Raw genomic sequence first — 27,367 nt, 5'->3', positions numbered from 1 at the left:
TGGACCCCCAGGGTCCGGACGTCCTTGGCAATGGCACGCCAAATATCCTTCTTCTGGTGGGTGCTGACCTCCATGACATGCACAGGGGAAGAAGAGAAGTCATTAGCAACAGCACCGTCGAAGTGAGTGGCCAACATCCCTGCCCTTGCCATGTGGCACATGCAATCACACTCCTTCATGCTCACAGAACTCTGCCCCCTTCCTACTGACATCCAGCCCTCTCCACCCAGGCATAGCCCATACAACTTGCACCCTATGTACTCACCTGTTGGTCTGGAGGACTGTAGAGTAGCGTGTACTGGGGGAGGACCCCGTACACGAGCTTCTCCAAATACTGTGCAGTGAAGGCAGGGGCCCTTTCCCCAGACGCACGAGCCATTGTCTCTTCCAGACCGAGGTCACAGCAGCACTTGCAGTATAGGTCCTCTCCTGTCGAAGATCAGGTATCGAGTGATTGAACAGATAGAAAATGGTGGTCACGTCCACGGCGGTGACGTCCGTGGCGGTGCGTATCATCACCGCCGGCGCACTTCGTCATTGGCTCCTGGGACCCATAGGGTCCAATGTTAACCACTGCAGCATTGCGTCGCGCTCTACGACCGCCTACCACGACGGTGTACAACGCCAGCGCAGTTACCTCACATCCCATTGTCCCAGTTTAGAGGTCAGGCATCCGCCATTTCAGGGGCCCACATGGCTTCATTTACAATTGCGTCACACATACCTAGGCCTGGACTCAACACACATACAGGAAGACTTTTGTATTTTGTGTTGTGTTCTCTGTAGCTGTGGGTACATACCTCAGAATTGGTTGACTCTGTGGTCGCTGTTGTCCTTCCTAGGCACCATCAGCTGGGACATGTGAGGCGATGGCATAATCCTCCGGTGTACCGACCGATGGTGGACCTGTTCACAATGGAGGAGCGACATTTATTCATCACCTACAGGTTTGACTGTGCCACAATCCAGGAACTGTGTACCCAGTTGGAGCCAGACCTGATGTCACCAATCCGCCATCCCACAGGAATCCCCCCTCAAGTGCAGGTGCTATCAGTGCTCCTTTTCCTAGCAAGTGGGTCATTTCAAACAACAGTGGCCATGGCATCAGGAATGTCCCAGCCTATGTTTTCCAACGTGTTGTCCAGAGTGTTGTCTGCCCTGCTGAAACAAGTGAGGAGCTATATCGTTTTCCCTCAGGTGGCGGATTTGGCTACAGTTAAAGGTGACTTCTATGCCCAGGGACATATCCCTAACATCATAGGTGCCATTGATGGGACCCATGTGGCTTTGGTCCCCCCCCACAGGAGTGAACAGGTGTACAGGAACCGGAAGAGTTATCATTCTATGAATGTACAGATGGCATGTTTGGCAGACCAGTACATCTCGCAGGTAAATGCTATGTTCCCTGGCTCAGTGCACGACGCCTACATCCTGCGGAATAGCAGCATCCCGTATGTGATGGGTCAACTCCAGAGGCACCGGGTGTGGCTATTAGGGGACTCTGGTTACCCCAACCTGTCATGGCTATTGACCCCAGTGAGGAATCCCAGGACCAGGGCAGAGGAACACTACAATGAGGTCCATGGGCGGACTAGGAGGGTGATCAAACGCACCTTTAGCCTCCTGAAGGCCAGGTTCAGGTGCCTCCATATGACAGGTGGTTCCCTATTCTACTCACCAAGGAAGGTGTTCCAGATCATCATCGCCTGCTCAATGCTTCACAACTTGGCTTTGTGACGACAGGTGCCTTTTCTGCAGGAGGATGGTCCAGATGACGGTGTTGTGGCAGCTGTGGAGCCTGTGGACAGTGATGAGGAGGAAGCAGAGGAAGAAGACATTAACAACAGGGACTCTGTCATACAGCAATATTTCCAGTGACACACAGGTGAGAACAATTTGTTTACTATTACATTTACTTTCAAACTTCTACCTCTATCCTGTCTGTCAATTTGAAGTAGTATTTGCTAACTGAGTGGTACATTTCCATTACAGTTTCACAGGTGTGGTTATCAACGTGTGTCATCTGCTTGCATCCTTCATGGGCTTGTGATAGGTATGTTGACATTACATTTTTGAACGGTTTTTGTCATTGTCATAGATAATACACATTTTCAAAATCACAGACTGACTCCAGATTGTTTTGTGGTTCAAGGGTGTTTATTGAAGTGCTAATTATTGGAGGGGGTGGCAAAATGGTGATGGGTGATGGTGGAGGAATGTCCATGGCAGAGTCCAGTCTATTAGTCTCACAGGTGCATTGCCCATATGGGCATAGGAAGTGGAGCTGGGGCAGTTCCAATCTGGACAGGGTAACAAAGTGGGACAGTGGGAGGACAATCAGGGTGGTCTCATTTCCTGGCGGGGTCTTGCCATCTTGCTCTGTCCTGTTCCTGGATCTCAGGGACCACTTGCGGGGTGGTTCTCCGTCTGCAGGGGGTGGGGTGCTGGTGTGGTGGTCCTGTGGCGGGCCGTCCTGTCCACTAGCGCCGGCGGAGGTGGTGGGCAGTTCATTGTCCAGGCTAGTGTCAGGGGCCCCTTGGAGTGCCACGGTGTCCCTCATGGTCTTTTGTATGTCCTTCAGCACCCCTACGATGGTGCCCAGGGCGGAGCTGATGGTTCTGAACTCCTCCCTGAACCCCAAATACTGTTCCTCCTGCATGCGCTGGGTCTCCTGAAACTTGGCCAGGACCGTAGCCATCGCCTCCTGGGAGTGGTGGTATGCTCCCATGATGGAGGAGAGGGCCTCGTGGAGAGTGGGTTCCCTTGGCCTGTCCGCCCCCTGTCGCACAGCAGTCCTCCCAGTTCCCCTGTGTTCCTGTGCCTCCGTCCCCTGGACCGTGTGCCCACTACGACTGCCCCCAGGCCCCTGTTGTTGTTGGGGTGGTGGGTTATCCTGGGTTCCCTGTAGTGGTGGACACACAGCTGATTGACGTGTCCTGGGTACGGAGGAATGGGCCCGCTGGGTGGGTGCTGTGCTGGTGTTACCAGAGGGTGGAAGGTCAGTGTTGGGCTGTGCCTGTGCGAGGGGAACCGACTGTCCCGAGGCCTACGATGGTCCGGGCTGGTCATCTGGATCCAGTTGGCCAGAGCTGCTGTCATCACTGTGGGCCTCTTCTGTGGGTGGGGTAGAGATGTCTGGACCCTCCTGTCTGGTGACGTTACGTAGTGGTCCTGCAGGGGTATGAAAGCATGATTATTGCATCTGTGTGTGTCATGGTGTGCAATGGGTGGGTGAGCGTGTACCCCAGTGCAAGCATTCCTGTGTGGGGGCTTGTGTGATGATGGTTCAGGGGTGTTATGGTTATGTGCACTGGGCATGCTTTAGTGATGGGTGTCCATGCTTTGTTGTGTCATGCAGGGCTTGGTGTTGGGATGGGTGTTTTTTATTAGTACATTAGTGAGGAGTTGGAGTGATAGGAGAGGGGGTGAGGGTGGGGGTGTGTGATAGCATGCAAGTAGGGTGGGGGATATGATAGTTAAGATTTGACTTACCAGTGTCCATTCCTCCACCGACTCCTCCGAGGCCCTCTCGATGCATAATGGTCAAGGTGCTGTATGTGGTGATGAGTGTGGTGATGTGTAGTGGTGTGGGGTGTTTTGTGCGTGGATGTTGTGTGGGTGATGGTGTTGTGTGCCTCTGTGTGGTGGGGTTGTCTATTGCTGTGCTCTCTCTCTGTCGCCTTCGTCTCTAATTTTGGGTCGTAGGGGGTTGTGGTTGATGTGGGTGTGTGTTTTATATTGAATTGGGTGTGTGGGAGTGGTGTTTGTATGTGTATCAGGTGTGTGTATTTCAAATTGTCCAATGTGGCGGTGTTTTGGAGATGTGTGTGTATTTTGTGCGCGGCGGTGTGTACCGCCAATGGAATACAGCGGTTGAAAGACCGCCGCGTGGATTCGTGGGTCGTAATAGCATGGGTGTGTTTCTGTTGGCATGACGGTGGAGGTTTTGTTATCGCCGGTTTATCACTGACCTTTGGTGTGGCGGACTTGTGTGGGTGTCCGAATTTTACCACCAATGTTGTAATGACCCCCATAATCTTTTCAGCTTACAGAGGGACCTTAGCTCTGCCATCCCTAGATGGAGGTAAGGAGTGAGGTTGAGTTCCATCACCATTTCCTCTGAGCTGCTCATTATGCTACTAAAGTTTGGATTACTTTTGAGAAACTAAAAACTACTTCTAGTAACTAAATCCTGACTTTCACAATTTTTTTAAACTTAAAAAGAGATGATAAAAGGGACTTAACCAAGGCCTTGCAGGACTTTTTACAAATTTAGAAAAAATAGTCAGATTAAAAAATCAGTTATCTAAAGCCAATTTTGGAATTTAGTTGTGTGATCAGGTACTGGCTAAGTAGTCCAGCAAATGCAAGGCCGTAGAACCCACCGCTTATCCACCAATGTAGGAAGCTGGCTCTGTATATACTATATCAAAATGAGATATAGGCCAAACGAAAGTCAGGCATCCCGCAAACCACCCACCACCAGCAGAGGAGTGCAGACGACGACGGCAGAGTCCGCCCACAGGCCGTCGGAAAGGCCCAGCCCGCCCATCAAATTATGAACCACCATTCCGCCACCAGTTCCGGGGCTGGAACCACCGCCACACAAAGCCAGGCAGAAATGAACCAAATATAAGGTAACACTCACCGGAGTCCCACAGAACACGCAGCGGCAGACATGGATAGAGAGCTGCAGTTAATTACAGCCCTGCTCCTTGCCATATACCTCCACGACCGAGACCGCCGATGAAGATGATGACGGTAATTAATGCAACATTCTGAACAAGGTATGAAAAGGCACAGTCACATACCCACCCACTCCACCCACCCTGCAACACCCCTCAACCCTTTACAGCAGCACAATCCATACCCCCCACAGCATGAGGTACTTACCCGACACAAGGCTAATTCAACATGACCAAAGTACATACAATTGCCCCACACCCATAACAAATGAAACAAAAACCAGGGTTCAATGGCGTGCAGCCCAAACACAGGCCACACAGAAACTTTAATATAAAGCTCACTGAGACAAGCAGTCTAAACAGGGCCAATGGCCAGTCCGTATGGCGACAACTGCCATGGGCCACAATGGGCCCAACCTGACTCCCACAAGTGCATGGTACTCCATGTCATGGGGCACCATATGGGCATCCAGGCACCTCACGGAAGGGGGGCAGGGGTGGTGGGGTGGGTATTTTCGATGGAGTGGGCCTTTGACTTTTGTTTGGAAGATGGAGAGGGGTGGGCTTGTCTTTTGAAGGGGCTGGGGGCTGTTTGGATCGGTGGAGCTAGATGGCCTAGGCTCAGTCCGGACCTTTTTCTTATCTGGGGAGTGGGCACTGGAATGTGAAGGGCGGACAGGGGTGGGGTGTGATGTGAAAGGAGTGGAAAGGGCAAGGAGGTGAGCACGTTTGGGGACAAGATGGGGTGGGCCAGTGGGTTGGAAGAGGTCAGCAGAAGAGAGGAAAAGTTTCTTTGGAGCAATTGGGGTGGGTGTGGATGAGGGCATGGGAGTGGACACAGAGGGTGTGGATGTGTGGTGTAGGGGTGCATGTAGTGGGTGCAGGTGACTGCTCAGTATGCTGTGATGTGGTGGATGTCTGATGAGTGGGTGTCTTGGTGCCTTTGTGGGTTTTGGGAGGAGGTGGGGTGGACACAGTGGGAGAAGACAGACAGCTAGTGTGGATGTATGTTGTGTGGGTGTCTGCAAGTCTGGTGAGTGTGCTGCATGTGTCAACTACAGTAGTGGTGGTGAGTGCAGGAGTGGTGTATGGGGTGCATGTATGGCTGACTGCTATTGTGGTGAGTGCAGGAAGATGAGCAGCAACAGTGAGTGAAGGTGCAGTGCATGAGGGTGCGGATGTAGAGGGGACAGACAGGGAGGCGGCAGAGGTGGGCACACTGGGGGAAGTGGACATTGTTGTGTGTGCAGGTGTCTGTTGGCTGTGTGAATGCTTGTGGTGGGAGGTGTGGTGCTTGTGTTTTGATGTGTGTTTCTTGTGTATTGATGTGCTTGACTGGGTGTCTGAATGTGTGCCTTTGGGATGGGTGAAGGGAGTGGGGTGCTGGAAGGGGTAGAGGAGGTTGGAGGGGGGAATGGAATGGCCAGGGAAACTGGCTGCCATCCGAGAGGAGGCCAGAGCCTGAAAAGATCTTTGTAGGGCAGACAGGGAACTGTGAATGCCATCCAGATAGGCATTAGTCTGCTGCACCTCAGATGCTAGCCCCTGGATGGCATTGACAATGGTTGTCTGCCCTACAGAGATGGTTCTCAGGAGGTCAATAGCCTCCTCTGTGAGGGCAGCAGGGCTGACTGGGGCAGGGGAGGAGATGCCTGGGGCAAAGGAGACGCCAACCTTTCTGGGTGGGCGGGCACGGGCAACTCAGTGGGGAGCAGAAGGGAGGGCAGTGATGGAGTGGGAGGTGGCGGAAGATGTCACGGTAGAGGTATGTGTACTAGGGTCCGCCACTGCTGAGGAGCCCCCATCGGAGGAGGTCTCGGAGTCACTACCTCCTGTGGTAGTAGCCTCTTCCGTGGAACTCCCCTCTCCCTCCCACCCACTGGTCCCCTGGGTGTCGGTTGTCTCTGCCTCAGAGGATCCGTGGGCCGCTGCCTCCCCACTTGCTGGTGCCTCAGCTCCCTCGCCTGATGTTGATGCTGTACCAAACCAACACAAGAGAACAGGGATGGGGAGACAAAACAGGAGAGACACTTGTAAATAGCTGAATGCAAGTACATAATGTCCAGACTTACACCCACCCAGAAGACACACCCAACAGGCAGCACCATTCACTATGCCCATGGCCATTCCCATGACTACTGATCAGAATACTGCTCTACACCAATCCCCTGGACTACCTAAGGAGGCGACGTAGGGGAGACCTGACAAAGACACCCCTACACCCTTTGGAGACCATAAAGTAGATGGACACCAGGGAAAGTCACTGCCTCTAAGCAGCATAAACCCTAATGCACACCCAGACATCCTTCCAGACTGAAGTATGTGAAATGAGTACTCACCACCTTGTGACTGGTGTGCAGCCTTCAAGCGCCCATCCAGGTCTGGGTACGCCACCACCAGGATCCATCGCATGAGAGGGGTCAGTGCCCGATGTGCACCCCTTCCACGTTGGGAGGACTTCCCCAACTGGGTATCACTGATCTTTCGCAAATAGCGCCGCAGGTCCTCCCACCTCTTTCTACATTGGGTGCTCCGCCGGTTGTAGACCTCCAATGTCAGCACCTCCTTGGCGATGGAAAGCCAATGTGTCCTCTTCTGGTGAGAGCTGACCTAAAAGGGTGACACAGAAATGGAACACACAGGTCAGGCACTTGCACGATAGGAACAGCTGGCTAAACGTCCACTATGGGACGGACAGTACTCTCAGACTTACAGGACAGTCGCACGCAGCATTCCATGCACCATGGCCCATGCAGGCTCAGAGGTGCATACATATGTGCAATCAACACCATCTATTACACACACACACACACAGTGCCCCTCCAACCCAGCCTCACCTGTACCTCTGGTCGTCCGTACAGTTTCGTGTACAGGACCCCGTCAACTAGCTCCTCCAGTTCCTCCTGGGTGAAGGCCGGGGCCCTTTCCCCTGCAACACATGGCACATTCATAGCCAGAGGCAGGCCACAGCAGTAAACAGAGAGGAGTACCTGTCCGCACAAGATCAGGGAGTCAAGTGATCAAACGATGAGGAACACGCGTACGTTCCACAGCGGTATGCACCATCACCGCCGGCGGCGATCATGATACGCCAGGATTCCCCATTGGCATCCATGTTAGCCAATGAGGGTGCAAATAGCGGTAAACACCTCCTTATGCTGTGACGTCAACTGCTAGCTGTATGAGGTCAATTCCACAACGAAAGGGCAGATCTACAGTGGGCAGACATTTTGCCATCACCTTCGCATCTAGAATTAATTACTACTCACAATGCAGGCCCTACTAGCCACATGAAGCGCCTAGGCCCCTGTCCTCTCAGTATTGTAGTACACATGAAAAACTCTGTACCCTCCTTGTGATGTACATGTATATCTGTCAGGTAGCAGTTATTGTAGAGACACTAGTATGAACAATGCAGTGCACAAATGATGACAAGTGTGCCTATGTATGTGTCTTCATCACTCCTTTTTATAACCCCTCATAGGTACCAACCCTTGTGGCGATGAAGGGCACCATCGGTGTACAGACCACTTGTGGATATGGGGACCGTGGTGGAGCGTCAGATCATAATCACTTACTGACTCACACGTGCAACTATTCGGGACCTTTGTGCATTACTGGATCCTGCACTAACTCCGGGAAATCGTAATCAGCATGCCATTCCAACTGAAGTGCAGGTGCTTTCCGCACTCCATTTCCTGGCCACGGGCTCATTTCAAGTGACAGTGGGCATGAGTGCTAGTTTTTCACAGCCAATGTTCAGCCAGGTACTGACAAGATTTCTGAATACATTTGTCCGACATCTGCAGTCCTATGTGAGGTTTCCCCCAAAGTACTGACCTACCTGCCATCAAGTCAGAATTCTATGCCTTTGCCAACATACCCCATGTCATAGGTGCCATAGATGGCACCCACATAGCTATCGTCCCCACAAGAGTGAGTGAACAGGTGTACAGAAACAGAAAAACTTTCACTCCATGAACATCCAATTGGTATGTACTGCAGACCAGTACATTTCACATGTGAATGTCATGTTTCCAGGTTCAGTCCATGATTCCTTTGTGTTGAGGAACAGTAGTGTGCCACATAAGATGGAACAACTACAAGAGGACAGAGGGTGGATCATAGGTAAGTGTGCCTGTCAGTAACTGACACATTGCAGGAAACCAGCCTGTCTGACTAAGGGTCATACCAATGACGAGTCTGTATTGCACCATTTTCTAGGTGATTCTGGCTATCCAAACCTGCGTTGGCTCCTAACACCAGTGAGGAATCCCAGAACGGATGCAGAGAGGAATTACAATAAGGCCCATGTACATACTAGGAGGGTAATAGAGCGAACTATAGGTCTCCTAAAGGCTAGATTCTGGTGTCTACATATCTCTGGGGGTTCCCTGGCCTATGAGCCTGATAGATGTGTAGAATAGTGGTGGCCTGCTATATGCTGCACAATGTGGCAGTGAGACATTCTATCCCCCTCTTGACGGTGGAGGGTGCTATAGGTCTTGATCAGCTACCTCGGAGAGGTGAGAAGAGTGATGGTGATGATGAGGAAGAGAAAGATGTCAATTCCAGGAACCAACTGATACAACTCTACTTCCAGTAACTGTGTGGGACTTGGGCTTGTCATTGGGGTTGGAGACTAATACTGTCAGTGTGCTCTGTCACATGGGGGGGTTGGTAATGATAGGCGAAACATGGCCCACTTCTGCATGGTCCTGACTGAAAATATACGCATTTCCTCCTTGCCACCATTTGGGCACAAAGGACTCCCATCATGCACATATTCGACAATAAAGTTGTTCTCTGCCAGTTGCATCCATACTCCACTTTGTTAACAATTTAACACAGGGGACAGTGTTACAGGTGTGAAAAGTGTTTTATTGGTTGAAGTGAGTGAATTGTGCAATTTACAGTGATGGGAAGTCGTAAGGGTGGGGGGTCCTCAAAACCAACATGGTGGCAGCCTTGTTAGTAGTGTTGATAGGTCCATCTTGTCTAACAGTACTTCATGTTGCCTCTTAGCAATGTGTGGTCGGTGATTGGGTGGGATGGTTGTTTTGCATTTGTTGTAGAGTTAATTGTTGGAGGGGGCCTTGTTCTTAGCTGGGGTTCCAGTGCCATATTTTGGCCTGTGGGCCCGTTTGGGCGCATGCTGTTGAGCTTCATGGGATGATATGGTAGGCCCTTGGGTTTCCTGTGAGGGTAGTTCCTGGGCTTTTTCTGCTGCTGGGGTCACCTGATGCTGTCTGTCCGGTGATGTTGTGGGGGCCTCTTGTCCAGGGTGGGTGTCAGACTGGTTTTTGACCAGCTGCAGCAGTGCTCCTGCTATGGCGGCCGTTGTGGCATTGTGCTCTTTCCACTGCTCCATGGCCTGTTGGTGGTGTTCCTGCTGCATCCTCTGACTGTGCTCCAGGGTGGACACGATCTGTGCCAACGTGTCATGGGTATGTTGGTAGGCCCCCAATACCTCTGATGTCACGTCCTGGGCTGTTGCATCCATCCTGTGGCCTCCCCCCTTTGGCCCACTGCCACCCTTGCACTTGCCCTAGCCCCCTGTGCCTGTGTCCCCTGCACAGGTGTGGCAGTACCACTTGTACTCGGACCATCGCCTTCCTGCATGTTGAGAGTGGGAGACTGTGGCATCTGTACCTGTGTTCCACCTGTCTGTGCCCTGGGTACACTGGTGTGGGGACGCCTGCCCCGGGCTGTAGGTCTTGACTGGGTGGTAGGGGTGACAGTGGTTTCCTGGGTGGTGCTGTTGCATGGTGAGAGACCAGGACTGTGTGAGGGGCCTGCCTGCTCATCAGTGTCCAGGGATCATTCACCAGTGTCCTGTGAGGTGCCACTGTCTCCCTGGGGGGCACTGGCACTACTTGTCCCCGGCGTTAGGGTTGCATGGGTGGTGGTGCCTATTGGGGGACGTAGACATGTCTGTTACAAATGCATGAATGTTTGGGGTACACAGGACTGGGCTATTTTGTGCTGGTGTTACTTTCTGTGGCCTTCCAGAGTGCCTTTGTAAGGTTGACATTGCATTTTGCGAAAGTGTGGGGTTGCATTGTGGTGGGGGGTGTCGTTCCATTCTGGGTACATGCAGGGGTGGGCGACTGAGCACAGCGGGAGGGATTTGGGTCTGTAAGTGGGTTTGTAGTCATGCAGGGGGGTGGATGTAGTGGCTGATGCCTCGGTGGGGTGTAAGTCCAGGTGGTTGTGGGTGGGGTGGGGTGGTGCATGCATTACAGGTGTGGTGGATATGGGGTAATTGTAGATCACTTACACGAGTCCTTTCCTCCAGTGAGTCCAGTGAGTCCCTCTGGGTGCAGGATGGCCAGTAACTTTTCCTCCCAGTCAATGTAGTCGGGTGGTGTTGGTGGCAGTCCTCCCCCAGTCTTCTGCACTGCGATGTGGTGCCTTGATGCCATGCCCCAGACCTTCCCCCGCAGGTCGTTCTATCTCTTCCAGATTTCATCCCTGGTGTGTGGATGGTGTCCCACTGCATTGACCCTGTTCACAATGGTCTGCCACAGCTCCACTTTCTTTGCAATGGGTGTGTGCTGCACCTCGGCCCCGAATATTTGTGGCTCCACCTTCAAGATCTCGTCCACCATGGTCCTTAACTCCCTTTCGGTGAAGCGTGGATGTTTGGGGGGGACATGGTGAGTGCGGGGAATGGTGTTGGGGCAGGGAACGAGGTAAGGGTGCTCTTCTGTGGGTCGGTGTGCGTGTCCTGTATGCTGGCATTCGCTGTCTGCCTCTGGTGCTCTCCGTCTTCTTGTCCTGCTTTCGTTGCAAGGGATTGTAGGGTGTGTCTGGGGGTGTTTTATAGGGTTCTGGATGTGTGTCAGGTGTGTGGGTCATAACCCTATCCAATGTGTGCACTTCTTGCTGTTGAGTCCACTTGTCGCCCGTGGCGGTCGCAGCCGCCAATGGTCGTCTGGCCTCCGCTGTCCGCAGAGGTGATTTGTGCATCATTATTTGGAGGGCGGGATGTGGGTGTGCTTGATGGTGGCGGGGTAGGGAGGTCAGGGATTCCCGCCGACAGAGTCATGGCGGGGAGTGGTGGTCTGGGGATTTTTGGCGGGGTTGGGATTTTCGTTCATTATATGGCAGGTTTCCATTCATCGCCAACAGTGGGATTCTGTTAACCGCCGCCACGGCAGTCGGCGGTCTTTACCGCCATGTTCATATTGACCGCCATAGTGTGCACATAGTCCAGGGGTTTCCCAGAGGCAAAAATAGATAATACTAATGCTCTATTTGCAGTAGTGTGGTCGAGCATTTAGGCTTATCAAAGGGTAGTATTAAGCATTTGATGTACACACACAAACAATAGAAGAAACACACTCAGTGACTTAACTCCAGACCAATAGGATTGTATATAGAAAAATATATTTTGTTAATTTATTTCTAGAACCACAAGATTCAGTTTTCAGGTAAGTACATTAAATGAAAGGTACTTTGCATATGTAAGTTTAGGACTTTGAATCAAATCGAAAGTAGATACAGTTTTCTTTAAAATGGCAAAAAGCTATTTTAAAAGTAGACACAGCGCAATTTTGAACAGTTCCTGGGGGAGGAAAATAAAGTACAGTTTTTGAGGTAACTGACTTACAGATCTAGTCTCCAGGGCAAAGGTAGCCCACCGTTGGGGGTTGAAGATAACCCCAAACACCCAGCACCAGCAACACGGGCTGGTTAGGTGCAGAGGGCAAACAGAACCCAAAATAACGTGGGCCCTTATGGAGACGTGGGGTACTCCGGTTTCGGTCTGCTTGCAGGTAAGTATCCACATTGTCAGAGGGCAGAACAGGGGGAGGTTTAGAGGAGCACTGGCGGGGCCCCAAGTAGGCACCAATCCCACACCCTCAGTGGCACAGGGGCGGCAGGGCGCAGGGTGCAAACAGGGCTTCGGGTTTCCAGTGAAACTCTATGAGGGGACCCCGGGGTCACTTAGGCGCTGCAGACAAGGCACAGGTGGCTCCTCGGCAAGCCACCGACTGGATAGGGAGGAGCGCCGCCTGCTGGTCATTGCTGTACCTGTGGTAGGTTTCTCTCAAGTCTGGGGGCTGCAGGTGCAGTGCTTCTCCAGGCATTGGGTATCTTCGTCCTAGGCTGTCGTGGTCAGGGGGGATCCTCGGGATTCCCTCTGGAGGCGTCGTCGTGGAGGGGTGGAGAGGTCAGCCGAGGGTGGACACTCAGTTGGAATCACCTGGGGATCCTTTCTGGATAGTTGGGCCTCCTGGAGACAGGCTGTGGGTGTTGGGTGCAAAGTGCAGAGTGGTTAGGACTCATGCATTTGGAGTAAGATGGAAGTCCTAAGAAGCAGAGTCTTCTGTTCTTCTTTTGTAGACAGTGCTTCTGTCTTCGGGAGTTCTTGTTCCTTCTAAGTACAGGGCAGTCCTCTGTATTCAGACAGGGGCTGCTGATCCTGCTGGATGCGTCGCTGTTGGTTTACAGGTTCTCTGAAGTAGGAGACTGGGGCCAAAGCAGTTTTCATCTCGTTTTTGTCTGTGCTGGGGTTTCAGCTTAGCAGTCCTTCTTGTTCTTGTAGGTTGTTAGGAATCTGGTGAGCTGGGTTCAGGGAGGCCCTTAAATCCTAGATTTAGGGGTGTGTTAAGGGTCAGAGGCCAGTAGCCAATGGCTACTGTCCCTGAGGGTGGCCACACCCTCCTTGTGCCCACTCCCTTTGGGGAGGGGGCACATACCTATCCCTATTGGTCCCTGTCCTCCAAAACAAGATAGAGGATTCTGCAGGGAGGGGGTCACCTCAGCTCTGGACACCTTAGGGGTGGTCCTGTCTGGGATGGTCACTCCTCCCTATTTTCCCTAATTTTCCCACCCGACTTGCCGCCAAAAGTGGGGCTTTGTCTGGGGGACAGGCATCTCCACTAGCTGGAGTGCCCTGGGGCACTGTAACCCGAGGCTTGAGCCTTTGAGGCTCACTGCCAGGTGTTACAGTTCCTGCACGGGGAGGTGTGAAGCACCTCCACCCAGGACAGGCTTTGTTTCTAACCACAGAGTGCACAAAGGCACTCACCCCATGTGGTCAGAAACTAGTATGAAAGTGGCAGGCTGGCATAGAGCGATCACTCCTACACTAGCAGTTGGGCTAACATACAGAGGGGATCTCTAGGATGCCCTCTGTGTGCATGTTTCAATAAATCCCACAATGGCATTAGTGTGGGCTTACTGTGCTGAGAGGTTTGATATCAAGCGTCCCAGTATTTAGTGAAGCCATTATGGTGCTGTGGAGTTCATAATGACAAACTCCCAGACCATATACTTATTATGGCTACACTGCGGTTACAATGTCCAAGAATGGACTTAGCACTGTAGGGGCATATTGCTCATGCAGCTTTGCCCTGACCTGTGGTATAGTCCACCCTGCCTTAGGGCTGTAAGGCCTGCTTAGGGGTGACTTACCTATGCCACAGGCAGTGGTTTGGTGCCATGACACCCTGAGAGGGGTACCATGTCGACTTTGTCTTTTTCTCCCCACCAGCTCACACAAGCTGCAAGGCAGTGTGCCTGGGCTGAGTGAGGGGTCCCCCACGGTGGCATTATACATGCTGCAGGCCTTAGAGACCTTCCCTGGCCAAAGGGCCCTTGGTACCATGGGTACCTTTTACAAGGGACGTAACTGTGTGCCAGGGCTGTGCCAATCATGGAAACAAAGGTACAGTTTTAGGGAAAGAATACCGGTGCTGGGGCCTAGTTAGCAGGGTCCCAGCACACTTTCAATAAAAGTTGGCATCAACACTAGGCAAAAAGTGGGGGGGAGGGGTTACCATGCCAACAGTGGCACTTTCCTACACCGGTTAAGGCAAATAGATCAGGAAAATTTACAGAAAGCATTAGCCGCTGTAGATAATGGGATTAACACCTGGTCCGATTGCATATATACTTTAAACAGCATTATTTCTTCTGCAATAGACATTGTGCAAAGGGACATGTCCTTTTTATAACATGGAAAGAGCCAGCTAAGGTCTATTATGCAGTTGGGTTGGACACTACAAACCCTGAAAAAAGCTCACGTTCCTTTGCAACACATTAGCACCAGGGACGTATTTTTACATTTACCTTGATGCAACAGCAACAAATAATGGCTAACAAGGAAGCGACTTACACTATGCTAAACATCAGGAAATTAGAAAAGTTGCCTTTTACTGTGGCTGAAATACCATCTGCTGGATGGTTAATGCAGTGAGTTATTAATCTGCCTATTTCAACACTTCAATTCACATCCTACTTGAAACACATTCCAGTAGGCAGATGTGAAAGGCTAGGAGTTAGTTACATCCATGAGGTGTGGGAGCTTCCCTTCTTGCACAAATGTTTCAATGCCATGAAAAAGGTCTTTCTTACCAGCAGTGAATGCAAGACTTCTTTGAGCCATTCAACAGTTTGTAAGCAGCTGTCCTTGAACGGGGCGTGTAACACTTCCGCAGCAAACTTAGCTTGCTACCTGAAGGGAGTTCCAGTCCCCTTGATTAGACCTGTGTTCCACGTGCTCTCTAATGGAAGCTATGTGCTTCTTAACAGTGTGAGCTGTTGCGAAATGCGAGCCAGAATAGCTTACGTCGTTTTAGTTTCCCAAATTGCCACCTGTTGCGGGAATGTTCTTTTTCCTCCTACACAACAGACAAAAGTAGCCTCACATTGCTACTTCAAATGTGCTACTTGTGCTACTTCAAATGTGAATTTTGACAAGTTGAGCAGAGTAAAGGTGTTATTGTTTCAAAAACGTGGCGCTGACATCTGCGAGTGATATCTATGTGCTTCATGTGCAGAAATACCGTCACGTTTAAATACAAACTTTCTGAGACTCACTTTGGGGAGCTCATGGGACGTATATTTAACACATCCAGTACTACTGGAATTGCACATTTCTTTAAGGCTGTTGGTTCTGGTTTCATTCACACCTTCTCCACTATATTTGGCTTAATACCTTCAGCCATACACTCAATATTTTCGAGTATTTTCAGGGGATTGCTATGTGATGTGACTGAATATTATTTCTCAGATGAATTCTTAGCAAACAGAAACCCACTGACATTTTGGCACAATTATGCGCTGGCACTTTCCATTTTAGTGACATACCCTGCAGAGAGCTTCTGTATGCTTTTGTTTACATACATGCACTGTGCACTTTAGAAAAGGAAGTGAGTCGCCCATGGAGACTAGGATGTAAACATATGTGGTTTTTTACAATTCAGTATTTGCAGTTTCATCTGGGCAATATACTTGCAAAGAGCCCTCATATATTTCTGTTTATGTATATATGAATTGTGTTCTTTTGGAGAAGGGAGTTCCCCATGGGGACTAAGATAAGATCATATGTGGTATTAGACATGTGAAATCGAAAATGTATATGCACCAGTAGTCTTTAATATGGGATCTTAGAATAGCTTCATAAGAGACGTGATATTAGTAACATGACATTAAGAGTTAAAATAATTGCATGCAATCTTAAACGAAATATGGTTGGGATATGCTTATACATGGATGCCTACTGTGAATATTAAATAGCTCATATCAAGGTACTGTATGGGATGCAAATGCACTTTGAGGAATTACTCTGAAAATAGGTTGTTTAAATATGCGCATTATGCACTTTAGATATATTAAGCATCATGTAGAACAACTTTTAGAGATGGGTTGGCTTATATGTGCACAATATGCACTTTAACTATGTTAAGAACTTTAAGAATAAGAATTTGAGGAAATATCAGATGTCATTTGTGAGATGATGGATCACTTTGCAATTTATAAACATAAGATAAAACTTAGTTATCTGAATTGTAAATTATCACACTAAGAAAATGGATGATGAACCAAGCTGAAATTATCGTAGGAGTTTACGGGCCCAGCATGTGAGGACTGGCGAGGTTGTGAAAAATTAGATCAACTGTGTAATATGGGCATAAACAGTGGACTACCTGGCTTAAGGAAATGGATGCCATATTTACATGAGAAGGTGGCAGAAAGTTGTAGGCCTAGTGCTCAAGGGCCATTGAAATCAAGAAAGGACTAAGCTACAAATAGGCCCTCATTACGATCCTGGCGGTGAGTGATAAAGTGGTGGTAATACCGCCAACAGGCTTGCGGTAAGTCCCGCCAAATTAAGACCAAGACAGTGATAACTCCCATAGATAGCCAATGTACCACACCAACCGCCAGGGCGGAAACAACACTCACCATGGCTATAGCCGCCAACAGCCAGGCGGAAGACAAAGTACCGCCCACCATTTCATGACACACAAATCCACCACCTCTTCCGGGGCGGTACCAACGCCATCAAAAGCCTGGTGGAAACAGAGCACAGAAGAGAAAGGACTCACCATCGGAGACACAGGGAAGAAAAACACCGTCATGGAACCCGAACTGCAATTTTTCCGATGATCTTCTACGTTATGATCTACCTGGAACACCTACTCCAACGAAGATGACGACGGTGAGTACAGCCCCCTAGCACACAAGGGAGGGAGTGAGGGAAACGACAGTGACACACACACGCACAACACACACATTCACACACACACCATACACACAACCAGCTGCAGATGTAAACCAATGGCACACAACACATGGCAGAATAACACAAGGACCAGAGTACAGATGTACAGAAAATTTATTAGCATAGCAAAACCCACCACACAAACCAAATATATATTAAATGTTCACAAAGGGCCAATGCCCAGTCCAAAGTCACAAGGGCACACATGGCCACAGGGCACAGTCCAAGGCCCAACTTGTATCCTGACATCATCTGGATAGAACACTGCAAGGGCATCATTTTGCAAGTGGGCAGGCACCTCAGGGGAACAAGGGGGGGGCACCTCGGCTGAATATGGGAACTTCCCCACTGGTTCTGGAGAGGGTTCCATGCCCATGTCCCATTGCTGGGGAGTGCAAGGTCAAAAACCTTCAAATGGATTCCCATAGAGACCAGAAAGACCGTCACTCATGCACTCATCAGCAGCAGGCTAGACTACGGAAACGCCCTCTACGCGGGCGCCACACTCAAGCTCAAACGAAAACTCCAGAGGATCCAGAACGCAGCCGCCCGCCTCATCCTGGACCTCCCACCCCATGAACACATCTCCTCACACTTCAGATCCCTTCACTGGCTTCCGATCGACAAGAGGATCACCTTCAAAATCCTCATCAATGCACACAAATCCCTCCAGAACACTGGGCCAACCTACCTCAACAAAAGAGTGAACTTTCACACTCCCACTCGCCACCTCCGCTCTGCCGACCTTGCACTTGCCACAGTCCTCTGCATCCAACACGCCACCACCGGAGGCAGATCCTTCTCCTACCTCGCCCCCAAGGCCTGGAACTCCCTCCCAACCAACCTCTACAAGACTCAGAACCTCCTGCTCTTCAGAAAAAACCTCAAGACATGGCTTTTCGAACAGTAATCAGCCTCCCCCTCCCCTCCCTACCCCACTCTCAGTCCCCCCAGGGCCTTGAGACCCTTACGGGTGAGTATCGCGCTCTTTAAAAAATTTTGATTGATTGAAGGTCACAGTCTCTGAGCTGGGGAACATTCCCTCTGCTTATGGAGGGGGCTCCATGCCCATGTCCCATTGCTGGGAAGTGCAAGGTCACAGTCTCTAAGCTGGGGAAAATGCCCACTGCTTCTGGGGGGGGGGGCTCCATGCCCATGTACCATTGCTGGGGAGTGCAAGGACACAGGCTCTGAGCTGGGAAACATGCCCACTGCTGCTGGAGGGGGGCCCTTGTACAATAGTCCCTGGAGGGTGGCCTACTTGTCCTCCGCTGCTGGTGATGGCTGCAGTGCCTCAGCTGGTGGTGAGGGCTGCTCTGTGGCAACAGGTGATGGTGCCTCCTGTGCAGCCTCTGCTGGTGGTGATAGCTGCACTGCCTCAGCTGGTGGTGAGGGCTGCTCTCAGGCAACAGATGATGGTGCCTCCTGGCCTGCCTCTGCTGATGGTGATGGCTGCACTGCCTCACCTGGTGGTGAGGGCTGCTCTGTGGCAACAGGTGATGGTGCCTCCTGTGCAGCATCTGCTGGTGGTGATAGCTGCACTGCCTCAGCTGGCGGTGAGGGCTGCTCTGTCGCAACAGGTGATGGTGCCTCCTGGTCTGCCTCTGCTGGTGGTGATGGCTGCACTGCCTCAGCTGGTGGTGAGGGCTGCTTTGTGGCAACAGGTGATGGTGCTTCCTGGCCTGCCTCTGCTGGTGGTGATAGCTGCACTGCCTCATCTGGAGGTGAGGGCTGCACTGTAGCAACAGGTAATGGTGCCTCCTGGCCTGCCTCTGCTGGCAGTGAGGGCTCCGTGATCAAAGGTGGTGGCGGCGGTGGTGATGGTTTCACCCTTCAGCATCTGATGGAGTTGAGGGCTTCATTCCCTCCATGGCAGGAGGTGCGGGCACCTTCCCCTTCCTGACTGTTTGTGTTGTGGGCTCCCTCCCATTACTGGCTGTTTGTGTTGTGGGCTCCTTACCCTTCCTGGCTGTTTGTGTTGTGGGCTCCTTCCCCTTCCTGGCTGTTTGTGTTGTGGGCTCCTTCCCCTTTCTGGCTGCTGGAGCTGAATCCCTCGTATTCCTGCCTCCACGACTAGGAGGTGCCTCCACTGTCCCCATGGACTGTTTGGCTGAGGTACTGGGCTGCCTGGTTGGCACCCTGGTTCTATGGGCAGGACGGGGGGAGGTAAGAGGTCAAGTTGGGCAAGGAAAAGCTTCTTAGGGACAGAGGGGGGGAGAGGAGGGATGGAAGTGGAGGTTGAGGGAGTGGTTGTTGGAGGTGTACGTCTGCTGGACTTGGGTGCAGGTGCATGGGCAGTGTGCGTGTGTGAGGTGGATGGCTGTTGGGTGACTGAATGCTTGCGTTTATGTCCTTTAGGGGGGGGACAGACACAGTGGGAGAGGACACAGGGGACAAGTGGATGGATGTTGTGGAGGTGCCTGCTAGTGAGGTGTGTGCTGCTTGGTGGGTGTTGTTTTGTGTGCATGCTCGTCAGTATGTGTGCCTGGGATGGGTTGGGGTTGAGGAGAATGGGACGGGGAAATGGTAGTTGGAGGGGGGGCGGTAGAAACAGGGACAATGGCTGCCATCAGAAAGGAGGCAAGAGCCTGAATCGATCTCTGTTGGGCCGCCAATTCACCGTGAATGCCCTCCAGGAATGCACTGCATTGCAGCATCTGGAATGCCAGCCTCTGGAAGGCATTCACAATGGTTGATAGCCCTATAGAGATGGATCTCAGGAGGTCAATAGCCTCCTCACTCAGGGCAGCAGGGCTCACTGGGGTAAGGCCTGAGGTGCCTGAGGCGAAGGAGATGCCCACCCTCCTGGGTGGTCGGGCACAGGCAACTCGCTGAGTGGCTACTGTGAGGGCGGTGCTGGTACGGGGGTGACAGCTGTACCTGCAGCTGCTGGGGTGGTCACAGAGGTGTCCGTCACCACCAGGGAGGTTCCATCGGAGGAGGTATCCGAGTCTGTGTTGTCTCCTCCAATCACTGCCGTGGAGCTCCCCTTGCCCTCCGTCCCACTGGTTCCCTCGGCATCGTAGACTCTGCCTCGTGTGTCCTGTGGGATGCAGCTCCCTATGTCGCCAGTGCTCCTGCTCCTCTGCCAGATTATGTTAATGCACACAAGGACAGGATGACAAAATAAGAAAGGGGGGGAGACAAAGGATACACTGGGTCAATGACTGCATCAACACCACTATTGGCATGCACATCACCGTCACACACAGGGAGCAGGCTTGAGCACTATGCATTGCACTACCAGTGATATGGCTAAAAGGCAAGATGAGGAGCACACACCGCCAACTGCAGCACTCCTGGGACCCACGATGCACTGGCTGGAATGGACTGCTAACAAGCTAGGTTACCTGTATTTGCCATACACCCATTACCCTTCAGCTGACCCATGCTGCAATATCTGGCCCGGCCTTAGGGGCACCCACTAACACACATCCACCACCCGGGTACCACCCCACCAGCCAGAATATGTAATGATACCCACTGTACTCACCCGCTTGTGGCTGCTGTGATTCCCTTAAGTGCCCATCCAGCTCAGGGTAGGCCACCGCCAGTAAGCGGCCCCTCAGGGAGGTCTGGGTCCAACAGGCACCCCTTCCTCATTGGGAGGCCATCCCAGCTGGGCCTCTGCAGCATATCTGGTCCTCCCACCGTTTCCCACAGTGGGTGCTCCGCCTGCCATAGACCCCCTGGGTCCGCACATCCTTAGAGATGACACACCATATTCCCTTCTTTTGATGGGTGCTGACCTGCAGAGGCAATACAGACAGAACACCATTAGACAAACAGTCCAGCCTGTCCCACAAATGGCCCACCATACCTGTTTCCATCACCATTGGCACACACATAGCCCAGCGCAAACCTTGTACACTGCCACTAGACATTCCCCCCCAACCCCCTTAAACGATTCTTGCACAAACATCTCCATGCATTCTTCCCACATGCATCGTGCCCAAAATGTACTCACATGTTGGTCTGGAGGCCCATATAGCTGTCCATACTGGGTAAGGACCCCATCCACCAGTCGCTCCAACTCCTCCGGAGTGAAGGCTGGGGCCCTTTCCCCAGTCACATGGGCAATGGTAGGTTCCGGACACAAGTCACAGCAGCACATACAGTGTAGGTGTTCTCCTGTTGAAGGTCAGGAAACAAGAGAGGATACAGATATAAAATGGCAGTCACATCCGTGGCGGTGTACACCGTCAACGTCGGCGTACATCCCCATTGTCCACTGTACTCCTGGAGCCCCATATTATCCAATGAGGAATTGCACGGCAGTGCAAGACTGCCTCCCGCCACGACGGCCAACGTCAGCGGAATTACCTCACTTCCACCTGTCCCTCCATACAGGATAGGCGGTCTCCATTTCGGGGGGGGGACAGGCCTATCGACAATTACTGCCTCACAGATTAGATTGGCACATATTACACCATTTACACTGTCCCAATACATAAGTGCACCATGTGGACTGTAGTTGTGGTTTTGTTGTTCCAATTGTGACACCCTACTTACTCTTGTCTCCCTTAGATACCTACCGCTGCAGATGAATAGGAGGTGGAGATATACACCTGTGTACGTACCCCTGGTGAACTTGGCTACACTGGAGGACAGGCACATAATACTCACCTATAGACTGGACAGGGCCACAATCACAGAGCTGTGTGCCCAGTTGGAGCCTGACCTGATATCAACTATCCGTCATCCGACTGGGATTTCCCCCTCTTGTGCAAGTGCTATCAGTGCTCAAATTCCTGGCAACTGGTTCTTTCCATGTGACAGTGGGCTTGGGAGCAGGAATGTCACAGCCAATGTTTTCAATCATGCTGGCAAGAGTTTTGTCTGCCCTGATAAAACACACGTGCAGCTACATTGCTTTCCCCAGGTTGAAGATTTGGCCATTGTGAAGGCCGGCTTGTATGCAATGGGACACATATTGGCGTGTATCCCCCACCCCCCACCGCCAGAATGAACAGGTATACAGGAATCGTAAGAGTTTCCACTCAATGAATGTGCAGATGGTGTGCCTAGCAGACCAGTACTTCTCCCACATCGATGCTAAGTATCCTGGGTCAGTGCATGATGCCTTTGTTCTGAGGAATAGCAGCATCCCAAATGTGATGGGCCAACTACAGAGGCACAGAGTGTGGCTAATAGGTGAGCCTTGGTCCCCACCCACTGTGTGTTAACATATGCCTCTGGTGTCAACCCCATAGGATTGTGTGTGGCTAAATGTTGCCCCTCAATACTTGCAGGTGACTCTGGCTACCCAAACATATTGTGGCTGCTGACTCCTGTGAGGAATGCCAGGACAAGAGCTGAAGAACGTTATAATGAGGCACATGGGCGAACCAGATGGATCATCGAAAGGACCTTTGGTTTCCTGAAGGCCAGGTTCAGGTGCCTCCATCTGACAGGTGGGTTCCTGTGCTACTCACCCAAGAAGGTCTGCCAGATAGTAGTGGCATGCTGCATGTTGAAAACCAGGCCCTCAGACGGCATGTACATTTTCTGCAGGAGGAAGAGACTGGAGATGCCCCTGTTGCAGCAGTAGATCCTGATGACAGTGAGGATGAAGAGGCTGAGGATGAGGACAACAGGATATAAGTTATCAGTCAGTACTTCCAATGACACACAGCTGAGGCAGTGCAACTTAACATTTCTATGACTATTGGTGTATTCTATGTGGCTGTGGCATGATGGCATTCACTTCCTTTTACCTCTACTTACTGTCACCTATGATTTGTCATTTTACAGATGTTGGTGATATAACAACTGTGTACTGATGTGCTGACTACAGCCAGCTGCAGGTCACTATTTATATGCTCTCACAATGTACAGTACATTTGCAATGGATGAAACTGTTTCCATAAATACACATTTTCAACACATGACATACAAGTAGTTGAGTTATGTCCAAGGGTGTTTATTGTAGTGCTAAGAAATTGAGGGGAAAGTGCAATGGAATGGGGCGATGATGGAGGAAAGTCCAGAGTATTTTTCCAGGCTGTTTGTCGCACAGGTCCAGTGTCCAAGGGGCCATAGGAAGGGGAGCAAAAGCAGTTCCATGTGGACAAGGTAGCAGTGTGGGACACAAGGGGGAACAATCAGGAGAGCCTCATTTCCTGGCGGTGGTCTTGGCAAGTGTCTCTGGCTTCTGTCTGGGTCACAGGGAACGTTTGCGCGGTGGTTCACCTTTTGCAGGGGGATAGGTGCTGGTGGCCTGTGGGTCCTGTGGCGGGGCCTCCTGCCCACTAGTGGAAGTGGAGGACTGGTCGATGTACTGGCTAGTGGTAGGGGCATGCTGCTGTGCTGTTGCCTCCCTCATGATATTGGCCATGCCTGCCAGCACCCCTGCTAGGGAAATCAGGGTGGTGTTAATGGCCTGCAAGTCCTCCCTGATCCCCTGATACTGTTCCTCCTGCAGCAGCCTGTACTCCTGCACGTTGTCTAGGATCTGGCCCATCGTGTCCTGGGAATGTTGGTAGGCTCCCAGGATCTCAGAGAATGCCTCCTGGAGAGTCGGTTCCCTGCTCCTGTCATGCCCCTGGCGCAGAGCAGTCCTCCTAGTGTCCCTGTTGGCCTGTGCCTGTGTCCCCTGAGCGGTGTGCCCACTGACACTGACCCCAGGTCCCTGATTGTCCTGGGGGAAAGGTGTGGACTGGGGTCCCTATACAGGTGGGCACAATGCTGATTGATGTGTCCTAAGGACAGAGGTGTGGGTACGCTGGGTAGGTGCTCAGGTGTTGGATCCTGATAGAGGAGGCTCTGTGGTGGTCTGTGAGTGAGTTTGGGTGACTGGCTGTCCAGTGGTCCCTGATGGGCCAGGAAGGTTATCCAGATCCAGAGGTTCAGAGTTACTGTTATCACTGGGGGCATCTTCTAATGGGGGACTGGATAGTCGTGGCACCTCCTCTCCACTGACATTGGCTGGGGTACTTGTGGGATGTAAGTGATGTATTGTGCTTCATGTGAATGACATATTGTACTTCCCTGGCTTCCCCTCTGTGGTTGCTGTTGCCCTGCCACCTTTTGTTTGTGTATGGTGATGTATTGTGGGATTGATAGTTTCCCTATGCTGTGCATGCTTTGGTGATGGGTGTCCATGCGGGGCTGGGAGGGCTGTCCATGTATTGGTATAGCATGCAGGGGCTGGCATTGGGGCTAGTCATTCGTATATGTGCAGTGCGTGGGATGGAGTGGAGTGATGGGAGTGAGGGTGAGGGTGTGAGATAGCATGCCGGTATTGGGGGGGTGATATGTAGTAAATGTTGACTTACCAGTGACCAGTCCTCCGGCTACTTCAGCGAGTCATTCAGGATGCAGTAATGCCAAGACTTGCTCCTCCCATGCTGTGAGCTCTGGGGGAGGTAGTGGGAGTCCACCCCCAGTCCATCGTATGGCGAGCTGGTGCCTTGATGCTATGGAAGATACCTTCCCCCGTAGGTCGTTCCACCTCTTCCTGATGTCGTCTCTTGTTCCTGTGTGCTGTCCCACGGCGTTCACCCTGTCCACGATTTTCCACCATAGCTCCAGGTTCCGGGCACTGGGAATCTGCTGCACCTGTGCTCCAAACAACTGTGGCCCTACCCTGACAATTTTCTCCACCATGACCCTTAACTTCTCTTCAGTGAAACGGGGGTGCCTTTGTGGGGCCATGGGAGTTGTCTGTTGTGTGTTGGTGAGAGTGTGTTGAGTAATGTGGTGGGGTGTGTGATGTGGGGTGCGTGAGGGATGTATGGGCGTAAGTGGTGTTTGTGTAGTTGTCTCTGTGATGTTGATGGCTAGCTCTTGCAGTCTTTTGGTGTTGGCAAAGGGCTGTGAGTAATGTGGGTGTATGTTTTATAGTGGTGTAGGCAGTGTGTGTGGTGTGTGTATGAATGTCAGGTGTGTGTTTTTAGTATTGGCCAATGTAGTGTTGTTTTTTATGTGGATGTCCATTCTGAGCGTGATGGTATGTACAGCCAAAGGTTTAGCGCCATTGAATTTCCGCCGCGGTGATTCATGTGTCATAATGTGGTGGTCGTTGTTTTGTTGGCGTAACCGTTTGGGTGTTGGTACCGACACTTTACCACTGACCTTTGGGCTGGCGGATTTGTTTGTGTGGCGGTATTCTGTTGGATTGGTGTGTGTGTATCAAAATATGGAGAACGGATATCCACCGCCGCGGCGGTATGTTGGCGGCCGTCAATGTGGCGGTAAGTGGCATTTACCGCCAATGTCATAATGAGGGCCATAGTGTCCATTGTGATTGCCTGTGAGGCCCATGTAGCCGAAACGCATCAGGCGTTTCATTTTAAATTGTTGTTTGCCCTCTTCAAAAATTTGGCGTTCATCTAATAAACGTTGGATCACCCTGCTTTTCTGGCTGTGGTTAAATCGGTGTTGTGCCTCCATGTTGGTAGTCCTGAAGCCGGACTGTGAGTGGATATATATATATATATATATATATATATATATATATATATATATATATATATATATATATATTTGTATTTATAAAAAATATATATATATATATATATAAATATATATGTATACATACACACATATGTATACATATATATGTATATAGGAAGCTAGCATGGTGTGAGGTGGGTACCTAATGTACTTACACCTTATACCAGGTCCAGGTATCCCCTATTAGTGTAGTGTAGGCAATGTCTAGAAGCCAGGCTCTCTAGAAGTAGCTGTGGATGAGCAGCCAAGGCTTATCTAGGAGACATGCAAAGCTCATGCAATACCACTGTAGTCACACAGCACTTACATATATGAAAGAAAACTGTCAGTGTTACAAAAATAAAGGTACTTTATTTTAGTGACACAATACTAAAAAGTACTAGACAGGAAACCCTCCAATAGGAGGTCAGTAACACACCAAATATATACACTAGTTATTAGCAATAGGCATAGAAAGTGATAGAAAAAAGTGCAAATGTAATTAGACAATAATGAACCTAGGGGGAGCCCAAACCACATACTAAAAAATTGAATGAGGGCACAGGACCACCACCTAAGTAAGTGGAATGTGTAAAGAGGAGCTGGGGGTACTAGGAAACCCCAAAGGTCAGTACCACAGTGCCCCCAGAGACCAAGAGGAAAGGAGTAAATTACTAGATTTTCACCAAACCACCCAAAAGGAAGAAAATGAAGAAATAGCAACACCCAGACAAGACTGCAAGAAATCAGCAGTAGATTCCTGAAGAGGAAGACCTGTGGAAGAAGGGGACCAAGTTCAGAAGTCCCAGATGATTCCAGGAGGAGTAGGAACTACTATCCACCCAGCTGTGGATGCAGGAGTTGATTGACAGTGAGACAAAGACGGTCAGGAATGCAGCCCTGGAGCAGGTGAAGAGTTCGACGTCCCATGCCAGATGGAAGATTGCAGTCAGGTGGTGGCGTGGAAAAGCCACCAACAAGCCATGGCGAAGGCAGAACTCGCAGTGAAGAAAAAGTGGAGCTGCTGTGGACCAGCAAGGTGCAGGAGGACTCAACTCATGGGCGGAGTCCCATGGGAACCCTCAGCAAGGCAGAGAGTACAAAGAAGAAGGGACAGGCCCCACAGGAGACCCACTGGACGAGGAACCAGGAATCACAGAGGAGCCCACGCAGCACTACTGGAGAAAAGTCCTAAGCCGCAGGAGAAGCACGCATAGGGCTGTATGTCATAGGAAGGAGTGCTAGGCGCTAGGTTTACACGAAGCCTGAAGATCCCTTGGAGGAGATGCAAACAAGCCTTGGCAGCTGCAAGAGATATAGTGCATGGGGGTACTGTCCTGCGTGCAAAGGCAAGGGCTTACATCTGCCAAAGGTGGACAACTGGCAGAGAAGACCAAGAGGACTACTCTGGACAACCTTCCGTGATGCAGGATCCATGCAGCTCAGGATGAGAGGAGATCCACGCAGCCAGGCATCATTGTAGTTGGTGCCTGCGGATGCAGGGGAGTGATTCCTTCACTCCAAGAGAGATTCCTTCTTTCTTCTCATGCAGACTGAAGACTTGCTGCCCTCAGATGATACACAGCTGGGGAAATGTTGCAGAAGCTGGAAGGAGCCGTTGAAACAATGTTGCAAGCAGAGTGTTTGTCGTGGATGCAGATTGTCGGTTCTTGGAGGGTCCAGTAGTGGTTCCAGTAGCTAGAAGTCAAAGTAGAGGTTGCAGAGG

This window comes from Pleurodeles waltl, chromosome 3_1 (assembly GCF_031143425.1).
Source record: "Pleurodeles waltl isolate 20211129_DDA chromosome 3_1, aPleWal1.hap1.20221129, whole genome shotgun sequence".
Classification (NCBI taxonomy): Eukaryota; Metazoa; Chordata; class Amphibia; order Caudata; family Salamandridae; genus Pleurodeles; species Pleurodeles waltl.
This window is presented reverse-complemented; position numbering follows the sequence as displayed.